At 36.0% G+C, this 24,727-nt stretch overlaps 3 pseudogenes; all 3 read right to left on the bottom strand.

The window, feature by feature from the left end:
* Window positions 1-1,682: 1,682 nt before the first annotated feature.
* LOC127941377 (trace amine-associated receptor 13c-like) lies at window positions 1,683-2,741 on the bottom strand (annotated as a pseudogene).
* A 7,583-nt stretch (window positions 2,742-10,324) lies between these two features.
* Window positions 10,325-11,386, bottom strand: LOC127941628 (trace amine-associated receptor 13c-like; annotated as a pseudogene).
* An 8,916-nt stretch (window positions 11,387-20,302) lies between these two features.
* LOC127941376 (trace amine-associated receptor 13c-like) lies at window positions 20,303-21,361 on the bottom strand (annotated as a pseudogene).
* Between the last annotated feature and the right edge of the window lie 3,366 nt (window positions 21,362-24,727).

Genomic DNA, 24,727 nt, shown 5'->3' with positions numbered 1-24,727 from the left:
ATTACAATTGTAGTGTTATAGAAGGGGGAGCAAAACCTGCTGAGAAAAATGCTCACTAAACTTTTGATCATTGTTAATTCCTGTGGTTACATTATCAGCTACATACCAATCAGCAGCAATACAAATGTAATTACTGAGAAAAGTTGAAACAGGCTTGGAGTGTGAATCTTCTTGAAGTGAGAGATGGAGATGATCACCAGCAGGTTCAAACATAGTATCTTCTGACAGCAATAAAAAAGAAATAAAAAAAAATAATAATAAAAAATACATGGAATTATATTAATGTCTGGAGCTTCTCCCTTGATACATGACAAGTTGATGGCATGAAAGCAGTATTGAGTCTCATGATCCTCTGTCGGTATAATGTAGATTTTGAGATTTTGGGCTATTTGCCTTTTTGTGTATGTTCATGATAGATTTCCATCAGTAGTGAATGAGTACATCCAAAAATTCACTTTTAAGTGCTTTTACTGCGCGTTACCTAATTGCGTCTGATTTCAATTTAGATTTAAATTTCAGTACTTCTTTTAAAAGGCCATTTTCTCAAAATTAGTTTTATTGATATTTTGTTCTCATGGACTGAGTCAGAAATATCCACTTCAGCAGCAGTTAAATACAACTTACATCTTTCCAGACTTATTCCTATCCATATTCTGAATGGCTTTTACAATGGGGATTGTTCCCATTTTATTTAAATAACACACACACACACACACACACACACACAAACTATATTCTGATTTAAGAAGAGATAAAAGGAATATCTAACATCCCCTCTGTAATCAAACAAATATGCCAACAAAATCTGGCTAATCCATTGATCAAATTTCCATTCTGAAAATGTATGCAAATGAATGCATATTTTAATAAAATATTTCATAAAACATGTATTATTCAATGATCTCAATCTCCATACTTGGCAGCGTCCATAAACAGGGTAATATGAATGAGAAATGTGTGCCTTCATCAAGTGTAACAGGATAATATTTTCAGCTATTAACAACTTAAATTCTGCTTAATAAACAATAAACACAAACACAATTATCAACATGTTTCAATGTTAAAAATCATCTCATCCAAATAAAAAAAATATGCCATGATAAGAACATAGAATGAAACACAAGAGTATAATGATAAGTAACTGTTCAATGAATGTCTCCATATTAAAATCAAACCAAAACTTTAGAACTGTATTTTAGCATTAGATTGTTCTTTATTATTGTGGTTTGTGATGAACCACCATGATAATACATTTGACACTTACACATAGTTCTAAATGACTAAATAAAATGTTTTATTTATTTATTTCAACTCAGATTCTGCACGACTGGTAAAAGTGAAATATAAAATACATAAGATATGTCTTTATAATAATTTATTCCATTAGATTTGAGGTATGTGATTCTTACTTAATTTTCCTGATAATGCAACACAACTGAACATTTTTTCCACTTAAACCTGCTGTTAAAATAAGCTTGCTTAATTGTTAAATTCTGATAAAATCTGCATTTGAACAGAGTATAATTATAAAGGAATGTTACTCAATGAAACAAACTATATAATATTAAAATGTATTTAGTGTAAATTAAAAGGATAATATATTATAATTATCTACTTTAGGACTTTATAACAATTGCATTTTATATTAATTTGTTCTCAGAATGATGGCTTTATCAGATTAATTACAATTGATGTTCTGTTAAAATATTGATCAGAGAGGATGCTGGCTGAAATATTTTCAGAGATAAGATGAGTTTAACTGTGTTTTTAAACCAGGGGTAAAATAAAGCATAGACCATAGGATTCATACCCGAGTTAATATACAAGACCCATGTTAAAACATTTATGGTTGTGGAAGTGATTATTGATATAGAACAGATATAGTACGGAATCCAACAAAGCAGATAAACTGTGACAATGATTCCTAAAGTCAGAGCAGCTTTGCTCTCAGATTTCCTCCTCACTGATCCTTCCGTTACACATTTACCACTCTTCATCAGAGAGTTTATGACTTTCACTTGCTGATGTACAACATAGAAAATCCTCAAATATAAAGTTATGATGAGGATACAAGGAGACATAAAGGACAAAATCAGATCAGAGACTCTCCAGGCAAAAGTTAATATAACAGAGCAATTGCCGTAACACACGTCTGTTCTGTGTGAGATGCTAAAATATCCATTATTAATTGCATAGTAAGTGAAATAAGATGAAAAGCAAAACCAGCAGAGACAGATGGACAATAAAGTTTTAGTCATTGTTATTTTCTGTGGGTACAATAAAGGGTAACACACAGCCACATAACGATCAACTGCAATTAAAACTAAATGACTGAGAGACACAGAAATAAGCAATTCAAGGATCACTGTAAACAGTCCACAGTAAGTGTCTCCAAAGTACCAACATGTCTCAATCAGGTTTATGGCCTCTATGGGCATGACAATTAGTCCGATAAGCATGTCAGCCACAGCCAGAGAGAGAATGATCAGGTTGGTTGGAGTGTGAAGCTTCTTGAAGTGAGAGATGGAGATGATCACCAGCAGGTTTAGAAACACAGTCCACGCTGACAGCAATGAAAAAATCACATACATGATATTGTATTCGTGACTGGAGTGTTTTCCCTTGATACATGATGAGTTGATGGCAGGAAAGCAGTATTGAGTCCCATGATCCTCTGTCTCATAGGCCATGAGTGAGTCTCCTGTTAGGAGTTTGTTCTGCTCTCCTTACTCTCCTTTCATTTATACAGTGTCTGGATCAGACTGACCAACCCATTTACCGCCCTCTCTGATGCTGCATGAGGAAGAATACATCAATAATATAATATAACATACTAATAATTAAAATAATTAAAATAATGATAATAACTCTTTATATCACTGGTCCTTGATTGTGATTTGTTAAACAACTTTTAAAGCAGTTGTAAATTATTCAAGAAAAACGTGACTGTGATCCTTATTACATCAGTATTACTGTGCCATTACTCTTGAGCAGTATTCACAAAAACTACTGAACATAACATGACTGTAGTGGAAAAGAGCTTATTCAGTCTGATTAAAGTGAATAAAAGCTCTTAGAGCAGTTCTTTATTTAAACTGATTGAAGAGGTAGTTGGATGAGGTAGTGAGCAGACCAATTCTGAAGAAAGTGTGTGTGTATGTGTGTTGGAGGGAGGTTGGCAAAAGAAGGGAGGGGGCCAATGCAGAGGGCTTTGCAGGTGAGACGGGTTCCATAAATGTCCTGGATGGAGGTGATAGAGACATCAATGATCTTCTCAGCTGCTCACACTATGCGTTGAAGTGACTTGCGGCAGGACGCGTTACAGGCACCATACCACATAGTGATGCAGCTCGTCAGAATGCTTTCGAGGGTGCCTCTGTAGAAGGTGCACATGATGGGGGCTGGAGCTCTTTCTCTGGCTCTTCTCAGTTTGCGGAAGAAGTAGAGATGCTGCTGTGCTTTCTTGTCCAGTGCTGCAGTATTGTCAGTTCAGGAGAGGCCCTCTGTGATGTGGAAACCCAGGAATTTGATACTGGTCACTCTCTCCACAGTCGCACCATTGATGATCAGAGGAGCATGTTGAGTCTGCACTCTCCTGAAGTCAACAACAATCTCTGTCTTCTCAACATTCACCCGACCAGGTGACTCACCTCACTCCTGTAGTTAGTCTCATCTCTGTTGTTAATGAAACCCACTACAGTTGTGTCATTTGCAAAAACTTAATAGAGAGATCGGATTTATGTGATGGTGTGCAATTGCGGGTCAGCGGAGTGAAGAGGAGGGGTCTTAGCACACATCATTGGGGGGCCCCAGTGTTCAGTGTGATGGTGCTGGATGTGTTGCTGCTGTCCATTATCATTATCAGATTTGATATGGTGCAAGACTAGCCATTCAAAGCACTTTGTGAGAATAGGAGTGCAAGTGGATGATAGTCATTGAAGCACGATGGAGATGGCTTCTTCAGGACTGCAATGATGATGGTAGCTTTGAAGCATGTGGGGACAACAGCCTGACTTAGTGAGATGTTGAAAATGTCTGTGAAGTCATCAGTGAGTTCCACTGCACAGTCTCTCAGTACATGCCCAGGAATGTTGTCAGGACCAGGAGCTTTGCGTGCATTGATCCTCCTGAGGGATCTCCTCATGCTGTCCGGGGACTATGTCATCACCTGGTCGCTGAGAGGAGGTGGAATCTTCTGTGCAGTAGTGCTGTTTTGTGCCTCAAAGTGAGCAAAGAAGGCATTCAGCTCATTCAGCAGGGAGATGGTGCTGTCACAGGTCCACGGAGGGGGCTTGTAGTCCGTAATGGTCTGTATCCCCTGCCACAGGCTCTGAGTGTCTCTGCTGCTGCTGAATCAAAGGGGTGTCTACCTGGAGTACTGTCTCTTAGCCTCATGATGCCGTGGGATAGGTTGGCCCTAGCTGTCTTCAGGCCCCCCTCATCTCCAGCTCTGAAGGCAATGTTCCTCATCTTCAGGAGTCTGTAGACCTCCCCTGTCATCCACGGCTTCTGGTTGGCCTGGACAGTGATGGTCTTTGTGACTGTTACATCATCAATACACTTTGTGATGTAGACAGTGACAGTCTCTGAGTATTCTTGGAGGTCTGTAGTGTTACTGTATGTGGCAGCCTGCTTAAACATATTCCATAAACATATAGTGTTGTCAAAACAGTCTTGAAGAGCCTCTGATGACCCCTCTGGCCACACTTGCATTTGTTTGTGAACTGGTTTAGTGACTTAAATGAACAGTCTGTATAATGGCTGTCAAAAAAAAAATATTAGAATTTTGAATATTCGTCAAATTTAAAAATCCATATTCCACATTCGAATGCAAAAACGTTGCATTCACATTTTAGTTGTGCGTTAAGGAGGCTGCTTTAACCCTCTGGGGACGGATTAGGCGGTACCGCCCAAAATTGCATACTTTTACAAATGTGTAGTTATCTCAAAAACTATTAATGCTAGAGAGATGCGTTTTTTTTTGCCGTCTTCCTCAGATTCCGCTGAAAACAGTATATTGTATATTAAACACTTCCCTTATTGCGCAATACCACTGCGTAAACAGGCCAATGAAAAAGATTGTGCTAGGCAGATTCAACACGCAACAGCCAATGGAAAAATTGCCGCTGGGAGGAGTCTTTTTCTAACCCAATCAGAGGAAGGTTATGTCTTCTAGCGATTCAGAGGACTCTGTAGCTCTGCTGTAGCCTTGTAAAAGCTGACTGGACTAAAGTAAAAGACATGTAATCAATAAGCGTTCAGAGAATCAGCATCAGGGTGGAGAAAGCAGAACGCGATCGGAGTGTTACAGAGAGCGATCGGAGTATTAGCGAGCACAAAGAGCTAAATTCGAGCGATCGGAGAATCCGCATCACGTGGAGAAAGCAGAAAGTGATCAGAGTGTTAGCGAGCACAAAGAGATAAATTCGAGAGAGATACAGCATTATTACAGAATTGTTTTATCAAAATGGCAAGCAGTAAAAGATTTACGGCAGAACAAGCTCTGGAACAATTACTGGAAAGGCCTGGAGAGGCCTTGCTTTGCTCACTGGCATGCCTAGGACTGTTTTTTTAAAAAGTTAATTATTTAATTGTTCTTTACACATTTGATTAAACAATAACACATTTCTGTCAAGCAAAGAGTTTGAAAAAATATATTTTCTTTGTTCTATATTGTGTGTTTTTCAGTAATAAATGACAAAAATCTAATTTTCGTTTGTGAAATTCTCTAGTTTATTGTAAAATTTTTCACTCATACTTCCTTTATATAAACATATTGCATGCATGCTTATGGTAGCTTAGGGTCTTCTGAATCCATAGATACCAAACACAGGGTGTTTCATCTCCTTTACATATGATTTATAAGCCCAAATATAAAAATAGAGAAAACAGACCAAAAAGGGCTTAGTCCCAAAAATAAAATAAAAAACGCCTAGGACTGTTTGTAAATAAAGTTAATTATTTAATTGATCTTTACACATTTGATTGAACATTAACCCATTTCTGTCAAGCAAAGAGTTTGAAAAATATATTTTTGGGTCAAAAACTTTTAACTATTGTTGTGTGAGGTAGGATTTTCAGTAATAAATGACAAAAATCTCATTTTCGTCTTTGTAATTCTCTAGTTTATTGTACAATTTTTCACTCATACTTTCTTTTAGACATATTGCATGCATGCTTATGGTAGCTTAGGGTCTTCTGAATCCATTGATACCAAATACATGGTGGTCCATCCTCATTACATATGGTTTATAAGCCGAAATGTAAAAATAGAGAAAACGGACCAAAAAGGGCTTAGTCCCCTAAGGGTTAAGGCCCGCCGTGGGTATACTTCACATTCCGTCTTCAGTCTAGCGCTTAGCAGCGTCCGCATAGCTTTCAAAAGGCGGACGAGCTCGACACGCAGCACCACTTCTGTCTCATCATTCACTTTGTGTGTGCGCGGCTGGTCGCGAGCCATCTTGATGATGAAAACGACATAATGCAGACAGTGAGTGGACACAGACGGCCTATATTTTGGGCTTTATCAGTGGCGCACAAGATGCGTGTGGTTGTCATTGCATTATAATTTTCTTTTGTTAGCCTATCCAGTTGAAGCAACTAGATGCAGTGCTGCTACGATGTTCTTTCAAAATATTGTGGGAAAAAAGCAAACATCAATGTGGAGAAGATCTTGTTTACATCAAAACTGAAACCAAGCTGTTCACATAGAACGCATATTTCGTGCATTTTCTAGAGGGACATTTTCTATCACCATTTCACTTGGATCTTGCACAAGAGAGCAGCATGTTTAGAAAGCCATGTAAAATTTATGTAAGTTCAACTTTTTAAAAACATCTCTCGAGACTTTATAGTGTTCAAGGAACTAAACCGAAAACCAGAAACGAACGAAATTTTGACAGGAAGAGAACCAAAAACAGAAACGAAATCAAATTGAATAGTTCCGAACAGAATTGAAAATTTGAAATTGCCATTAACCGGTTAATAACGTTATTTTATCGTTCCATTTAATATTTGAAATTTGCAGTCAACCAATCACGAATTCCAGTAGACTCCGGCATATGCAAATTGATACTGAAGCCAGCAAATGAAATGTTCGCTCAGCTGTGAACTCATCATCAGGACCGTCGGACTGGGGCTAAAACCAGGACTGATTACCAGGGCCCCTTGCTTGGGACTTCCAGAACCTGACCCAGTCTGACATGTTTGGTAACTGCATGAATTCTATCTAATAAAGGAGGAAGAGAGGGCCCTTGAGGGCCTATGCATAGGACCCGGGATCTTGTGCAGCGCACCTGCTCATCATAGATAAGTCTCAATGACATTATATATACAATACAATACGTTTGATCTTTTTGTACAATCAAGTTTAGGTATTTTTTTAATCTATTAGCAAGACACTTAGACATAATTTTGTAATCAGTGGTCAGTAATGCAACAGGTCTCCAATGTTTTAAAAGAGATAAATCTCAACTTTTTGGTAATAAAGATAACACAGCACGTTGACAAGATATAGGCAAACAACCATCTTTTCTACATTCACAGAAAACCTCATATAAGTCTTGTCCAATAAAGTTCCAAAAATGCTTGTAAAATTCGGAGGGCAACCCATCAATACCGGGAGATCTTCCAATGCCAAGCTGACCAACTGCAGTAGTGAGCTCTTGAAGAGAAAGTTCAGTGTCCAAATCAGTCTTAGAGTCTGTGTCTATTTAAGGCAAATCTTGTATTAGCTGTTCGGCACAGTCAGTGTCACATTGTTCAGCAGCATAGAGAGTGGAATAAAAATCCACTGCATGATGCCTCATCTCTGTAATATTACTGGTCACCCTCCCATCAGGAAGGCGAAGACATGACATCTGTTTCTATTGTGCCACTTTGTGCTCCAAATAAAAAAAAAAAAAAGCACTAAAAGCGTGCCTTTACACGATCTCCACTGTTGCCAAAAAATCTCAAAATGTTTACAAAAATTAAGATCCTGAAGTAATTTAGTGTTAAAATGCCAATAAGACGACTTATTTGTACACTTGGACATATTTATAAAAAGAGAAACCAAATGATGATCTGTGTACCCTACTGGAGTGATAAAACAATCAATACTCCGACTACTAAGATAATTAGACATATATATCCTATCTAGTCGAGCAGCACTGACTCTATTATCTACCATTTTTATCCAAGAACGCCATCCTCCTCTCACACGACTCCCACTTTTTCCACGAGAAAAATAATAAACTAATAACAAACCATACAAACAAATAAACAAAACAAAAATAGAGAAAAAGAAAAGAAAGAGAAAAAAACAGGTGAAACTATCACAGCTTCACTCCCGCCCAACACCACTCTCACCCAGGACCTCCCAGCATCCACCACGAGAGAGAGAAAGAGAGAGAGAGAACTTGTATAGCCGATACGTTTTTTAGAGAGAAAAAAATATATATTTCATCCATAAATAGACATAATGCAGACACAAAATTTTGACAAACATTAGGCTTCAATAAATACTAGGGTATTTTGTATAATCATTTTTCATTCAAATACATCGCGAATATGAAAACTTTGATTTTGTGTGGAATGAGAGACCCGCTGGTTTCAGTTTCGTTTTAGCCTAAATTAATTAGTTTTAGTTTGTTGTTAATATTGCTATAGCTTCTTACATTTTTAATTCTTGTTTTTTTTCTAAATACTGTTAATTTAAATTATTTTGTTGTGGAGTGAAGGGAACTAAAATAGCCTAGCGGAGTTTCTCAAATTTCCCAGAAGCTGAACAGTTTTCATTTGCTATTAACCTCAAAATAATTCTTAGAATTAAATTTGGAGTCCAACTTTTGGACGTATATACAGCATTACTTATTATACATTTACTATTATTCTATATTCTTTATATTAAATAAAATTTTAGCCTCCAGATACGTCGGGAACATGGTAATATTTGGATTTGTGCCGAAAAAGAGAGAGGTAGGGATCAGCTTTAACTTAGATTAATGTTTTTGGATTGACGTCTTTATAGCCTAAACTAATAACTGTTTTTATAATGTTTTTAAACATGTTGTTTTAGACTACAGGCATTTTAGTCTTTATTATTTGGGAAGTAATAGGGCTAATAAAATGCGATGTGAGCCGCAACTTTTTTTTTTTTTAACTCTCAAAACACAATCTTATAACGTTTTTTTTTTTTTTTTTTTTTTTTTTTTTAACAATGAAGCAAACATTGTTAAATGTCTTAAAAATAATTTGTCTTCAAAGTGTTGATAGATTTTTTTTTTTATTTTTTATTTTTTTTTTTAAGTAGCTCACATTTGGCCAAAATCTAGAGATGATGATGCTGTAACTTATTGGCTGTGACTAAGCGTTAGATCTCTATTTTTTCCTTTTCTTTTTGAGTAAAGAAAACGCTATACTTTATTATTATTATATTATTATTATTATTATTAGGCAAATAATATTGTTTTTTAAAAATAATGCTATTAACCGGTATTTCTTCCACCCGGACCGGTTTCGGAACGGTTATAATATCACAGGAACGCAGAACAGATAACTGAAATTATGCATTTTAAATTTGAATACAATTTTAATTTTTATAATACATAAGTACAAAATTCAAATCTATTTTTTCAGCCATTTTGGTACTGTTCATTTAATGCTTTGCTCATGTTTCTGTTGTTGGAGCAACTGTACAAAAACTGCACATATTTTTTATAAATTGTTACAGTTAAGTTTAGAGGTAGGATTGAGATTTACAGCTCATAATATAATTTTAATGCTATATATTTTTATTTTTATTATATTTATTATTAACATTTTAACATTTGTTTTACATTTATAAAATATAAATGTTATTTAAAATGTAAATTACTGTAAACTTTGTTAAAAAAATAAATTATACCTCAATTTACCTTTATACAAATAACTAAAACTAAATTAATCACCACACTCACCTTTAAATCAACCAATTTATTTACAAAGCACATACAATTTATTGACCGGTAATACAGCAGTGTCAAAACCTACTGCAAAAAAACTGAACTTCATAAACATAATTAAATAGATATATTCAAAACCACACACTCTGCAAAGCATTTATCATGAACTTGATAACTCTGTTCTGTATGCACAGTAAAAGAGAATATGTGGTCACATGGTTGAATACAGTCTGTCTGTCTTGACCAATATACTGTATGATACATATTTACAGCCCACAGAGTGAATGAAAATTATACTCATAAACAAAACTATCAACATATTAACATGTTTCAATGTTAAAAATAATCTTAGCCAAATAAAAATAAGAACAAAAATTGTTCTTTATCTTCTACACAAATAATTAATAATCTTTAAAAATGTCCACAAGAGAGGATGCTGGCTCTAATATTTTAAACGTTAAGATGTGTTTAACTGTTATTTTAAACCAGCGGTAGAATAAAGCATAAATAAGGGGATTCAGACCGGAGTTAACATACAAACTCCATAATAGAAATGTCACTGTGGCAGGAGATATTACTGTAGTACCTGTTGCAGACACTATATAGGGAATATACCAAAGCAGATAAACTGTCACAATTATGCCTAATGTCAGTGCAGCTTTGCTCTCAGATTTCCTCCTCACTGATCCTTCTGTTACACATTTACCACTCTTCATCAGGGAGTTTATAACTTTCACTTGCTGATGTGCGACATAGAAAATCCTCAAATATAAAGTTATAATCAGGGTACAAGGTAACAAGAAGGAAAAGAAAAGGTCAGTTAATGTCCAAGAAAAACTTATTTCTAAATAGCATTTTCCATAGCACACATCTGATCTTTGGGAAGCTGCAAAATATCTGCCACTAAGTGAATAGCCAATATTGTATGTTGAAGAGAAAAACCAGCAGAGACAGATGCTTATTAAAGTTTTAGTCATTGTTATTTTCTTTGGGTACAGTAAAGGGTGACACACAGCCACATAACGATCAACAGCAATTAAAACTAAATTACAAATAGATGTTGAGATTAGCAGTACCATGATTATCATAAACACGTCGCAGAAAGTGTCTCCAAAGTACCAACATGTCTCAATTAGCTTGATGGCATCCACAGGCATGACAATAAGCCCTACAAGCATATCAGTCACAGCCAGAGAGAGAATGATCAGGTTGGTTGGAGTGTGAAGCTTCTTGAAGTGAGAGATGGAGATGATCACCAGCAGGTTCAGAAACACAGTCCATGCTGACAGCAATGAAAAAAATACATACATGATATTGTATTCATAACTCAAACGCTTTCCCTTGATACATGATGAGTTGATGGCAGGAAAGCAGTACTGAATCTCATGATCCTCTGTCTCATAGTCCATGAGTAAATCTTCTCCTGTTATGAGTTTGTTCTGCTCTTCTTACTCTCCTTTCATTTATACAGTGTCTGGATCAGATTGACCAACCCATCTACCACCCACACTGATGCTGTATAATGATGTAATTACTTTCTTTTAATAATCCCAAACTTGGTAGTCAAATTACTGTGCACAAGAGCCAAAAATCAAGGTATGGATCTAAATATTTTGATTTTACATTATGCTATATCCACAGGGAAGTCCAAGAACATTGACCAGTGAAATAAAATTTAAAAAGGAGCACAGCTACAGTGATAGTTTACCCAGAATCATACTTGTATACATAGTTCAGCCATTTTCAAATATATTCTATTGTATTGCACAAAATAAATAAACAACGTAAAATTGAGTAAATTATGACAATGTTCTTTATTGGGTGAACTTCCTTTAAAGCTCACTGTAAAAATGGCTCACAAATGAGAAGTTTGTACTAATAATAATCTCTAAGATTTGTTTGCAGATTTATTTAATGATGTAAATGCATTGTGAAAATTGTGTGATAAGTGACAATCCTCTTTGGTTCCAAATTACTTTACACATGAGTTTCTGAACATCAAGCTTCACAAGATATTGATGTTTATGTCAAGTGTTAGGTCATAAATCATCTCTATCTTTACTATGTGAAGAAAATGTGCAAGATTTTCCACATCTAAAACTAGCATCATTCTTTATTCTACTGCAAACAGTTCTTCATGTTTCCAAAGCAGCAACCCTGGAAATTGTAAATGATCTTTCCAGCATTTTCACATTTGCAGAAGAGTTTGCATCAAATACAAGTGAAGATGTTTTGAGCAAGCACAACAGTTATACAGTGATACAGTTATCAGTGCCATAAAAGAGATAATTGTGAAAGCAAATCTATTCAGTTCTCTGACAAAGAGTGGCCCTTTTAGCACAGAATACAAACTGACAATTTTTTACAAGGAACACTTTCAAGTGATTCAACCTGTTGAATATGTTCTAGATGTGTCATCTTCAAGAAAGCGTGTTTATATTCCTGTTTTGCAAACATTTTCAGTGCTGTTAAACCATAATGAGGTTCTAGATAAACTTATGCAGACAGAAGACGGAATATTTTCCAGAGTGGGAAATTTAAGTCACACAGGGAATACCTATATTGTAAAGAGCATCAGTTGCTTTCTTCAGAAGATTTAAATGTAGCTTTGGGATTATATATAGATGATTTTGAAGTATGTAATCCATTAGGAACATCTAGAAAGAAACATAAGATCTGTTCAGTTTATTGGGTGCTTTCAAATTTACCAATTCAGTATAGGTTAGTGCTGGGCAATATGGTCTTTTTTAAATTGCACAAGCATTAGAGAGAGGGGGGTGGGGGGTGGGGGGGAGACATGAATGCAACAGAATACCCAAACACGTGATCCACAGATGCATATACGGCGTGAGAGAGGATTTAGAGAAGCGACCTTAATATTGATGAATCACTGATCAGTAACCTGGGGAAATGCCAAATGATCACGAGTCAATGAGTGGTAAATCCACTCGTATTATGATATGAGCTCACATTCTCTTGTTCTTGATTAATTCATCTAACATGCTGTCCGTATTTTCAAGGAGAAACCTCGCCAAGCACAAATTACTGTTGTATGGCTTTCTCTGCGCCAAAGTCAGCCTTTCCATCATCTCTTCTTCCAAATCCTTCTCTGGGTTTTAGGTGAGTATAAGAAGCCCATGTCTATGTATTTTTCACAAGTCTTTTTTAGATTTCCTGAGAAATTCAAGGGGCCCGTACTTTTCTAAACGAATGCAATCCGATGCTGCCGGCTGCTGGGGAAACCCTGCCTCAAGTGACAGGCCATAAAATATTTCACCCTAAGCTCACCTGTGGCCTGATGGTCAAGCACAGACAAGATTTCTCTTTCACCTAGAGCAGTGGTTTTCAACCTGTTGTCCTCGGCCCACTAGGTATTGCAGGTGGGCCGCCAATTATTTTCTGTTCATTTCCAGTCCATTCTAGGGCTGTGCGATTAAAAGAAAAAGTCCTAAAATCACGATTTGAGCGTGCGCATATGCCTAACTCCAGGTTCACACACTGTCTGTGATGGGCCTTTTTTCAGAGCCAATGTTGACGGATCAGAGCGTTCTCACTGCGGTAAAAGGCTAGAAATAAAAACGTGCGAAAATAATTCATGTCTAACACATGAGCATAGAGTGAATTTGTTAGTGAACAGGATGCAGTTTAAGTGAGAGGAGACACGTTTTAAGAGTGCACACTCTCTCCTCGCAAAGCAGCGTGTATCTGAGCAAGCACGACCGGTTTTGTGACAGAGCAAAGGAAATCTGCTGCGAACAGAGAGATTCACACTCGTGCATTATTTTAATGTGCTTTAGCGTTATGTTTATGCGCTCTCACTGCTGACCGCATACACATACTGTATACACACTGCAAACACCTGAGGCACCGCTACAATTAATGAGCTCTATGAACAATGCATGGCAAAAAAGAAAAAAAAGTCCCTGTATACAGGATTTTTTTTTTATTTATTTTTTTTGCCACAAGTCTATAAATTTTTTTACATCTTCACTATAGTGATAATTTTGACTTATGTCTGTTCTAGAGATGTACTAAAGATATGATAGAGATGATAACTTTTTGATAAAGCTCTGATTGGTTTTCTTTTGGAAATATGTTTCAAATTAATCCTGAATGCATTTATGACTGTAAAAGCACAATTGCAAAATTGATAAAAAAAATCGCAATAGTTTTTTTTTTTTTTGTCCATATCGCACAGCCCTAGTTTATTCAATAAATATAGTTTAAAATCTAGCTTATGAGTACTAAGTTATTAACCCAACAATAGCGGGGTCAGTTAATTTTTTTGAAGTGGGCCGCGCAAACATATGTGTTTGGTTGTGTGGGCCGCGAGTTGAAAAAGGTTGGGAACCACTGACCTAGAGGACACCTGCCGCTGGATGGTCACGAACCGGATGTCCTGTTTCTATTTTACAAACAGGTGACAGTAATAGTTGTCATAAGGATAATCCCTAATGACATGATATATTACAAAACAGATGACATATCATAGCTGCCGATTATTCACGGATGTTGTAAATATTGAGTAATTTCTCGGATGATGACATATAAACATGATTTATCACAAACAGATGTCATATCACATGTTGTAACAACAGCTGTGACCATTAAAAGGTCAAAAGGTCAAAGTCATGCTGGTGGGGGAGGGGTCAAGGTCAAAAGGACAAAGCCACGTGGGTGGTCGGGCTGTGGGAGGGGTAGAGGTCAAAAGGCCAAACTCATTAATCAAATTTTTGAAGGCGGTTTATTTCTAATAAGATATATTTAGAGAAAGAGGTAAAACGCGGTCAGTTTCACTGAGGGCGGTGCAGAGATGGTCAAAAGCAGTGCTCTTCCACCCGGCTTTCACAATCTCTTTACGGATTAAATATTTATAATAAATTGAAAATAAATATAATATTAAATACATTTACAATATACTCTTTGTGTTAGCGGCAGTCACGTCGGTTTCAACTTGTTATTGAACTGATTATTAACAACCAGTCAGACTCGACTAAACAAACCGTTGCTGCTGTGAGAAAGCAGCGATTCGCTTCCATCATCTGGAACTCAACCGAACCTCGACCAACAACTGGAAAAGCCCTGTTATCATGTCAGTTGGCTAATTTGACTTATTCGCCATCTCTCAAAATTATTATTAATAATAAAGCAGTGTTCTGAACATTAGATTTAGTCTGTTTTCTTTTTGTTTTGCATTTTTCTTTGCCATATGACAAAACATCAAAAAGTCTGTTCATCTTTACTTTCTGAATTTGTATGTTGTCTTTTAATTACTTTTATAACTTTATAAAATTATGATAATTATAACTGATTATAAAAATAATAATAATAATAATAATAATAATAATCTTTTATAGGTCCATATTTGCTCAACACAAGCTTTATATGGGTATTTTAATTAACTTTTTTATTACTAATACTTTTATATTAATCTTTATTTTTGTGACTAAGTTACACATAATTCAAAATATAAATGTTGTCATTCAAAATAAATAAGAAATAATTAAAAACAGGGTTTTTTGTGTGGGTGTTCCAGATTTTTCTCAATAATTTTTTGTTAAAATAGGACTTACTTCCATTAAATTACCTACATTAGTTTTTTTTGTGTTTGTTTTTTTTTTTTTTTTTTTTTGTTTTTTATGCATGGCATACATGACGTCTATATTACTGAGGCCACTGAAGACACCACTGTTGGGATTTACATTCTCAAAAACATGCTTCGCAGACAGCCGCTCTTAGCGCCGATCTCGCACCGCCCGCTTCCCGCCGCTTCTCAGCAATCTCCTGCCGCCATCTGGCGATCACAAAATAGCTTTTTCCAGCGTATTTCACCGCTCTAAAAGAGCGTTTCTAACGCCGTTTTAACAGCGGCGGCCATGCCGCGCCACAGCTGTGGCACATGCAGAGCCCCTCTGCATGATGACGACGGCCATGGTGAGTGTGTTTTCTGCCTGGGAAAACCCCACGCTGAGGCTGCACTCACTGAGACTTCATGCTGCTTTTGTGAGAGCATGAGTCTCGACTCTCTGCGCTCACGGATTGCTTTCTTTAAAGAAAAGTTGGCTCTGGCTTGCTTGGTTGGGGACACTTCATTTACAGTGATATCGGTGACACATACATAACTTATTCAGTATAAAATAAAATAAATAACAGGGTATTAGGTAAAAATTATTTTATACTAAAATGTATTTCCTTAATAGCAATTATGTTTATGTATTATTAGACAAATATGAACCATTATGCATACATAAAATGCATTCTACCTTGAACTTATACACAGCATTATTAAACTAGATATTTATTATGGTCTTCAGGTATCATGAATGATCTTATAAAACTAATGTCAATCAAAGTGGATGCAGAGTCAGTGATTTACGAATTAAGAATTTAATATAGAAATTAACCAATCCACTAAAATAAGCCAAAAGTCACCTCCACAAATTAAAAAAAAGTTTGTAAATCTAACTAGGCAATTATGGTTTGCATAATTTTAGCCTTTGTTTGGATCATAAAACGATCGGCCTACATGAGGTGACGTTTAGCAGTTACAGTATTAATTTATTCACATCAAACAATAAACATTACTTCAACTTACTTGAAAAGTTAGGCATGTTATTAAAGCTGATAAAATGCTGATTTAGTTACTGCTTTGATATGACTACTGAAACTAAGGTCTTTCTTCGAATCACAACAAAGGAACCGCTGGCACAACCAGAACTCATTCCTTTTTTCTGAAAGAGGGACTTTATAGAACAAGGAAGACATCAGCCCATTTTTATGACAGTGAAAACAGTGGTATACAGATAAGTGAATTGTGTGAAAAATACTGTGTTTTTTTTACACGCGAAACATGAAGACATGTTATATTGCACACTGAAAACACAATCAAAGCTTAAAAAAACACGAAAAACGTGACCTTTAATGCTTATTGGAGATGTGAACCATTTCAAATGAATCAGTTCGAGTTGGTGAACTGGTTCAAGAAGATCCAGTTACATTGAGTGATTAGTTCGCGAACCGGATATCACTACTCTGCAGCGAACGCGCTCACAACAGACCCGGAAGAAGACAATGCTGAATAAATTTGTATTTTTTGCTATTTTTGGAACAAAATGTATTTTAATGCTTAAAACAATTCTAACTGCCCCTGTGATGTCACATGGATTACTTTGAAGTATAGCATACATACATTTTCAATGGAGGGACAGAAAGCTCTCGGACTAAATCTAAAATATCCTAAACTGTGTTCTGAAGATGAATGGAGGTCTTATGGGTTTGGAATGACATGAGGGTGAGTTATTAATTACATAATTTTCAATTTTCTGTGGACTAACCCTTTAAGTAAAAAGTAAAGTAGGTTACTGACCATCTATCTAAAACAAATAAATGGCTTTTCAAATGAAAATACTATAAACAATTTAGGCCTCATGGGATTCATGGGAGGAAATGTCTCTGTCTCTGTGTCTGTCTCTGTTTCCTATCTCTCTCTCTCTCTCTCTCTCTCTCTCTCTCTCTCTCTCACACACACACACACACACACACACACAGTGCTTTTGCTGTTTTATCAAGAAATGGATCACAGTAAACTCTGAAGCCCTGTTATGGACAGCATGGCTTGTTTTTTTGTTTTTTTAAACGTGGACCTGAAGGTGTTGTTATACCTGTGCTACACTCAGAGATGATACTCTAGTGCATGAATCATTCATTGTTTTGTTTTTTATTTGTATAAAGACATATTGAAATTCAATAAATGTATTCTTCCAGGGAATCCTGGGCAAGATGATTGTACAAACAAATGCACATAAAATTCACATAAAAAGGTGCAAAACAAACACAGGCAAACACACACAACAGACTGATGCAACAAAAGCTGCTTTCTACTGCAGAGTCAGTGATTTAAGAATTATTCAACAATTTAATTTATAAATTAATCAATAAACTAAAATAATCCAAAAGTGGTGCACAACATTTAAACAATAAATAAAAGGAGATGTGTGTGAGAGCTTCAGAACTAACTATAAATATGGTCTTCATAATATTTGACTTTTGTTTGGATCATAAAAATAATCTGCCTACAGTACATGAGGTGATGTTCAGCAGTTACAGTATTTATTTACATCAGTTTACATGAAACAATAAACATTACTTACACTTATGAAAAGTTGGAATAAAATACATATTTAATAGTGTTATCGTTAGGCTATAACTTTGTGTGTAGCTCCAACCTTTAAATGCCTTTTCAATAAACCTGAAGTTACTTTGTTTCAGATGTTTTAATTTGAGGTGTACTGTAAGCAATTTTAATTATTCACTTTGTGATGAACCACCATAATACGCATGACCCTTACACATAGTTCTATATGACTGTCCTCTTTTTGTCATTTTATTTTTGATTTATATCAACACAGATTCAGCATGACTGATACAAGATTTGTGATTCTTGCTCAATTTTCCTAATAAGCTACTGCAACAACTGAACTTTTTGTCATTTAAACTCACTATGTGAAAATAAGTTTGCCTAATTGTTAAATTCTGACGATACCTGCATTTAAACAGATTATAATTATAAAATAATGATACTCAATGAAACAAAATATATAAAATTTAAACGTGTAGTATGGAATTTTTGGCCACCAGGGGTCACTCAATCAAAATAATAACATAAGACGTACTTTGATGACGTCGGGAAAGAGCGTAAGGCTCATGGGAGTTGTTGTTCATTGGAACACGCGATCTTTCGCTCCCTGTCATTCCTCACTCATTCTAACTTAGTATTTTGACAATCACGTCTTTTCGAACGGAGAGATATAGACGGTTTCAACGTCAACAACATAAACAAACGTATCTGCGCATAAGCGCTTTTGTGGACCTAACATAACTTCCAGTAGACTTCCAAATAGAATCAATAACAACAGCCAAGTCCCTCTAGAGTAGATATTTTTTGATAACAAACAAAATGTTTGCTGCGTGGATCAGGCGGACTTAATGAAAATGCAAATTCATTATTTGCCAACAGGATATGTTTTAAAGCATAGACATAAAGCGCGAGAAATAGAGGTTTCCCCAGTAACAGCTGTAAACTAAGCAGAGCTGGTACGCTCATACACTGCTATCAGGCATATAACATGCAAGTCTTCCTTCAGAAATACAGCGATATAAAAACACCCGTGCCTCGTTTTGATATTTAAACATATAAATGTAAGGAATTATTATTATTTAATGTGCAGTACGTAACGTTACTCAATGAAGCCTTTTTGCTCCAAAAATAAATAAATGTATGGGAAACACATCCCACAGCACAACCACCTGAGCCCAACTTCAGTCTACTCATCACCTTGCCTTTAACTGCGTTTGTAGAAGGCACTGCAGTCAGACCAATATACACAACACAGACCGGATGTTAACTTAGGTCCAGGCGCGTGCGCCCGTTGAAACCGTCTATATGAATTATGAGACCCCTATCAAGTCAATATTCCATCTAGCTAGTAGTAATATATGTTAAAAAACACGGTCGCCTTTCGTTAATAATTATAATTACGTTATACTATGATATCGAACAAGTTAGAGAACTGCATTTGAAGCTACTTTATTCAGCTAGATGTAGAACAAATGTAGATTTACATGCTAGTGCATCTGCGTTTTACACAAGAAATCATAGTTTCACAAAATATACGGATAGATAAAGTTAGTTGAATGGATGCATACCTGTTTATCAGAATGCAAGCGAGTTCGGCATCTCTCTGTAGTTTCAGCTTGTCACGAAGCTCTCTCTATCTTGGAAATGCAACTCCAATATTTACCCGTGTCTTGTTGCTTCTCTTGTCCCAAAACCATCTCGGGTCATTTATTTCACCTGTGCGTTTGCGCTTCACAGAACGTGCAGGCAAAGCATAATCATGCTCCATAACTAAGTTATTGATTGAGGTTTAAATACGAATATAAACAATATAAATATAAAATATAATAGTCTCGATAAAGGCTACTACTTTTTCTTCTTCGTCTCGTCTTTGTTTCTGTTCGCCTTTGTATTTGGCGGTTCCGCAGGAAGTTAGATAAACTAGAGGGGTCAAAGTTTATATGACGCCATAGACGGGCGACAAAACGGAAATAAAGAAACGTGCCGTGTCTTCTAATTAAACTATAATTTTCTCCGGATTTGAAAGTTCGTGGAAACTGTCGGGATGATGTAAGTACACAACTAAAAGATATATATAACATACATATAGTGATTTCTGCTATTTTTAAAGCAGAAAAATTACATATTGCGCCTTTAAATGCACATAGTGTAAATTGTAACTATTATGATTATTTACCTTTATGATTTTGACAATTGCAGTTTAGGTGAAATTGTCCTCAGAATGATGACTTTATCAGTTTAATTACAATTGATGTTCTGAAAAAATATTAACCAGAGAAGATCCTGGCTGAAATATTTGAAGAGTTAAGATGAGTTTAACTGTCTTTTTAAACCAGGGGTAAAATAAAGCATAGATCATAGGGTTCAGACCTGAGTTCATATACACAACCCATGTCAAAACATTTATGGTTGTGGAAGAAACTGCTGATATGGAACAAATATAGTAAGGAATCCAACAAAGCAGATAAACTGTGACAATGATTCCTAAAGTCAGAGCAGCTTTGCTCTCAGATTTCCTTCTCACTGAACCTTCATTTACACATTTGCCACCCTTCATCAGGGTGTTTATAACTTTCACTTGCTGATGTACAACATAGAAAATCCTCAAATATAATGATATGATCAGGATACATGGAAAAATAAAAGACATGAATAGATCAGTGACTCTCCAAGTAAAACCCACCAAAACAGAACACTCTCCATAACACATGTTTGTTTTGCCTGACATTTCAAAATAACTGGTATCAATAATAAAGGCAATGTTGTAAGTTGAGGAGCAAACCCAGCTCAAACAGATGCTTATTAATGTTTTAGTCATGGTTATTTTCTGTAGGTACTGTAAAGGGTGACAAACAGCCACATAACGATCAACAGCAATTAAAACTAAATTACTTAGAGATGCTGTGGGAAGCATCCAAATAAATATTGAATAGAGTCCACAAAAAGTGTCTCCAAAGTACCAACACATCTCAATCAGCCTTGTGGCCTCTATGGGCATCACAAGTCCAATAAGCAGGTCAGCCACAGCCAGAGAGAGAATGAGCAGGTTGGTTGGAGTGTGAAGTTTCTTGAAGTGAGAGATGGACATGATCACCAGAAGGTTCAGAAACACAGTCCATGCAGACAGCACTGATACAAACAGATAAATGATATTGTATTCATGACTGGAGCGTTTTCCCTTGATACATGAAGAGTTGATGGCAGGAAAGCAGTATTGAGTCTCATGATCCTCTGTCTCATAGGCCATGAGTGAGTCTTTTCCTCTTAGGAGTTTGTTCTGCTCTTCTTACTGTCCTTTCATTTATAGTGTCTGGATCAGACTGACCAACTGATCTACCGCCCTCCATGATGCTGCATAATTAATTTTTTTTTTTTTCCTCCAACACTTTCAACCTTGATGTGATCACTTAGGACCTTACTATATATATATATATATATATATATATATATATATATATATATATATATATATATATATATATATATATATATATATATATATATATAGTAAGATTACTGTGTAGGTCCTAAGTGATCACATCAAGGTTGAAATTGTTGGAGGAAAATATTGGAGGAAAATAGCAGCTATATAGTATACTATATATTTTTTGTCATTAATTATTAATATATACAATATATTGGCCATCAATACTCTTATCTGTGCCACCACAATTTCATAATGAACCACAAATATATATATATTTTTTACTTTCATTATGGCTGCCCTCGACTAAAGATTTTTTTGGTCGACTAGTAGTAATTAATTTTAAGCATTAGTCGACTCACACGTTTATTAATAAACCATTTAAATCATGTTAATGATGCTTTAATTGCCTCCATAGCCTAATAAGCACTCAAACGCACCCATAAAGCGATAAATTAGTGTTTTCAGTTTAAGAGATGAATTCGGTGACACTGACTTGTCATCTTTACATCAGTGGATGCGCCTGCATGCAAATGACATACAGATGACGTAATCTGAGAATATATGTGTGTGTGTATATATATATATATATATATATATATATATATATATATATATATAGATAGATAGATAGATAGATAGATAGATAGATAGATAGATATGTAAATAGATAGATATTTTTTTCGGATTTAAATTTTTAAATTTGACAACATGGTCTCACCCCTAATCGTCACGTATCGATGCTTGGTCATTGCCCTCTGGCGTCGACATTCGAGGCAGAAGTTACCCCCTTTCCGTCGCTTTTAAACATAGAGGACCATCCGATACACTCACCTTCGGATTCTGACACAGGGTGTCAACTAACGAGAGATGTGAGTGCGCTGGAAAGTTACAGTTTTCAAGGATATAATCAAACCTGGTATCACGCCAAAATGTGTAATAGTCCAGCCTGATCTCAGGCCAATTCATACATACTTTACGAGGTGGCTAATTCGTATGAATTTGTACAACCTCAAATTCATACAATTTGTGATAAATCGTACGTATTTTATGAGTTGCACAATTTTTATGAATTTGTATGAATTGCTTACACCTAACCCCGCCCCTAAAAATACCCGTCACTGGGGTCTACAAAATCATATGAGTGAGGTCACACGAATTTGTATGAATTACAGGTAAGGTTTCCACACATCTCATAAAATAGTTGATCTTCCCACATTAAATTATTAATTTGATATTTGCCTTTCATGGAAAAGGGATCATGTAAAAAGTACACACATTTACCATATTTTTACCATAGTTACTGTCACTCGACCATGTCATGTGTAGTCAATCCCTTAAAAAAATTAACCATGGTTTTATTTCAGTAATAGTATAGTAACCAAGGTTTTATATTTTATTAATTAATTTATTTATTTATTTTTGGTGTATTGATTACCATTTGTATAACCACACTTGTACTACAAACACAATGGTTAAACCATTGTTAATTTCTGGTTACCATAATTAAACTATAACAACTATGTTTTTTTTTTGTTTGTTTGTTGTTGTTTTTTTTTTTTGGTTTAATTTGTAGTGTTGCACATGAAAAAAAAAAATACTATAGTAATTTATAGAAAATATTATCATGTTTTTGAACAATGCTATAGTAAAGTACTTGAATTAATTTGTTGTGGTAATTATATAGTTTCTGTGATAATATAACCATTATAGTAGTATAAACAATATATATTACTTTACCCCAGTACTGTCCTAAGTTTTATACAACAAAGTCAAAGTCACCTTTATTTAGTGCTTTATATAGTGCTTTAAACAAAATACATTGCGTCAAAGCAACTGAACAACATTCATTTGGAAAACAGTGTGTCAATAATGCAAAATGATAGTTAAAGGCAGTTCATCATTGAATTCAGTGATGTCATCTCTGTTCAGTTAAATGGTGTATGTGCATTTATTTGCAATCAAGTCAACGATATTGCTGTAGATGAAGTGACCCCAACTAAGCAAGCCAGAGGCGACAGCGGCAAGGAACCGAAACTCCATCGGTGATGGAATGGAGAAAAAAACCTTGGGAGAAACCAGGCTCAGTTGGGGGGCCAGTTCTCCTCTGAACAGACGAAACCAGTAGTTCAATTCCAGGCTGCAGCAAAGTCAGATTGTGCAGAAGAATCATCTGTTTCCTGTGGTCTTGTCCTGGTGGTCCTTTGAGACAAGGTCTTTACAGGGGATCTGTATCTGGGGCTCTAGATCTCCTGATCTCCGCTGTCTTTCAGGGTTGTAGAGGTCCTTTCTAGGTGCCTGGTCTCCGCTGTCTTTCAGGGCAATACCGCCCTCTATATACAACAGGGTATATTATACTACAATACACTATAGTTTACTGTAGTAAAAGCTAAATAATACTAAAGTACTTATTATAGTTTATCAGATCACTATAGTTAATACTACAGTATGCAGTAGCATTCATTAACAGTGTTGTAAATACTATAATATATACAGCAGTGATGGAGTAATCGAGTCCTGGACTCGGACTCGAGTCCGACTCGAGTCATTATTCTTTGGACTCGAGTCCGACTCGAGACTCCATTCTCTGGACTCGTGACTCGACTTGGACTCGCGGACTGATGACTCGTACTTGGACTCGGACTCGAGGATATACAAAATCGGACTTGAGCATTCATCACGTTGTTTTTGACAAAAAAATGTTATAAAAAAATGTTTTGTGCCAAAGACCGGCAGGGATCTATTCTTTTCCCTCACAGACACTACCGCTCGCTCTCTTGGCTTGACAACACACTCACTGACGTCACTCACTTTACTTTCACTTTACTTTTTTTCCAAAGCGCTTGGGCACTTGCGGGAAAGGATGAAACTGATTGGTTAGTTCTTGTCACATGACCCGCGGTGCGCTTGCGGCATTCTGAAAAGTTGAGATGTTTTAAACTCGATGCGGTGAGGACGCGCCTGGATGCTGCCGTTATGAGCGCGCATATCGCGCGCCTTCATTGGAAATAACTAACTTAGCGCGCAAAAGACGCGGTATTTGAATGGCCCTTATCGTTACACATTGCTTTCTGATCAGTCGCGTGCCATCACACACACACATTTACTTGAACACATACTGTACAAACGCACTCACGCTAAATCACTCGGTCACTCACACACAAACGCTCTCTCTCTCTCTCTCTTACATACACTCTCTCTCTCTCTCTCCCTCCCTCTCTTGGCATATTGTATTGATTTTTA

The sequence above is a fragment of the Carassius gibelio genome, chromosome A21, assembly GCF_023724105.1.
Source record: "Carassius gibelio isolate Cgi1373 ecotype wild population from Czech Republic chromosome A21, carGib1.2-hapl.c, whole genome shotgun sequence".
Taxonomy (NCBI): Eukaryota; Metazoa; Chordata; class Actinopteri; order Cypriniformes; family Cyprinidae; genus Carassius; species Carassius gibelio.
Note: the sequence above shows the minus strand (reverse complement) of the source record. Positions and strands in the feature narration are given on the sequence as shown.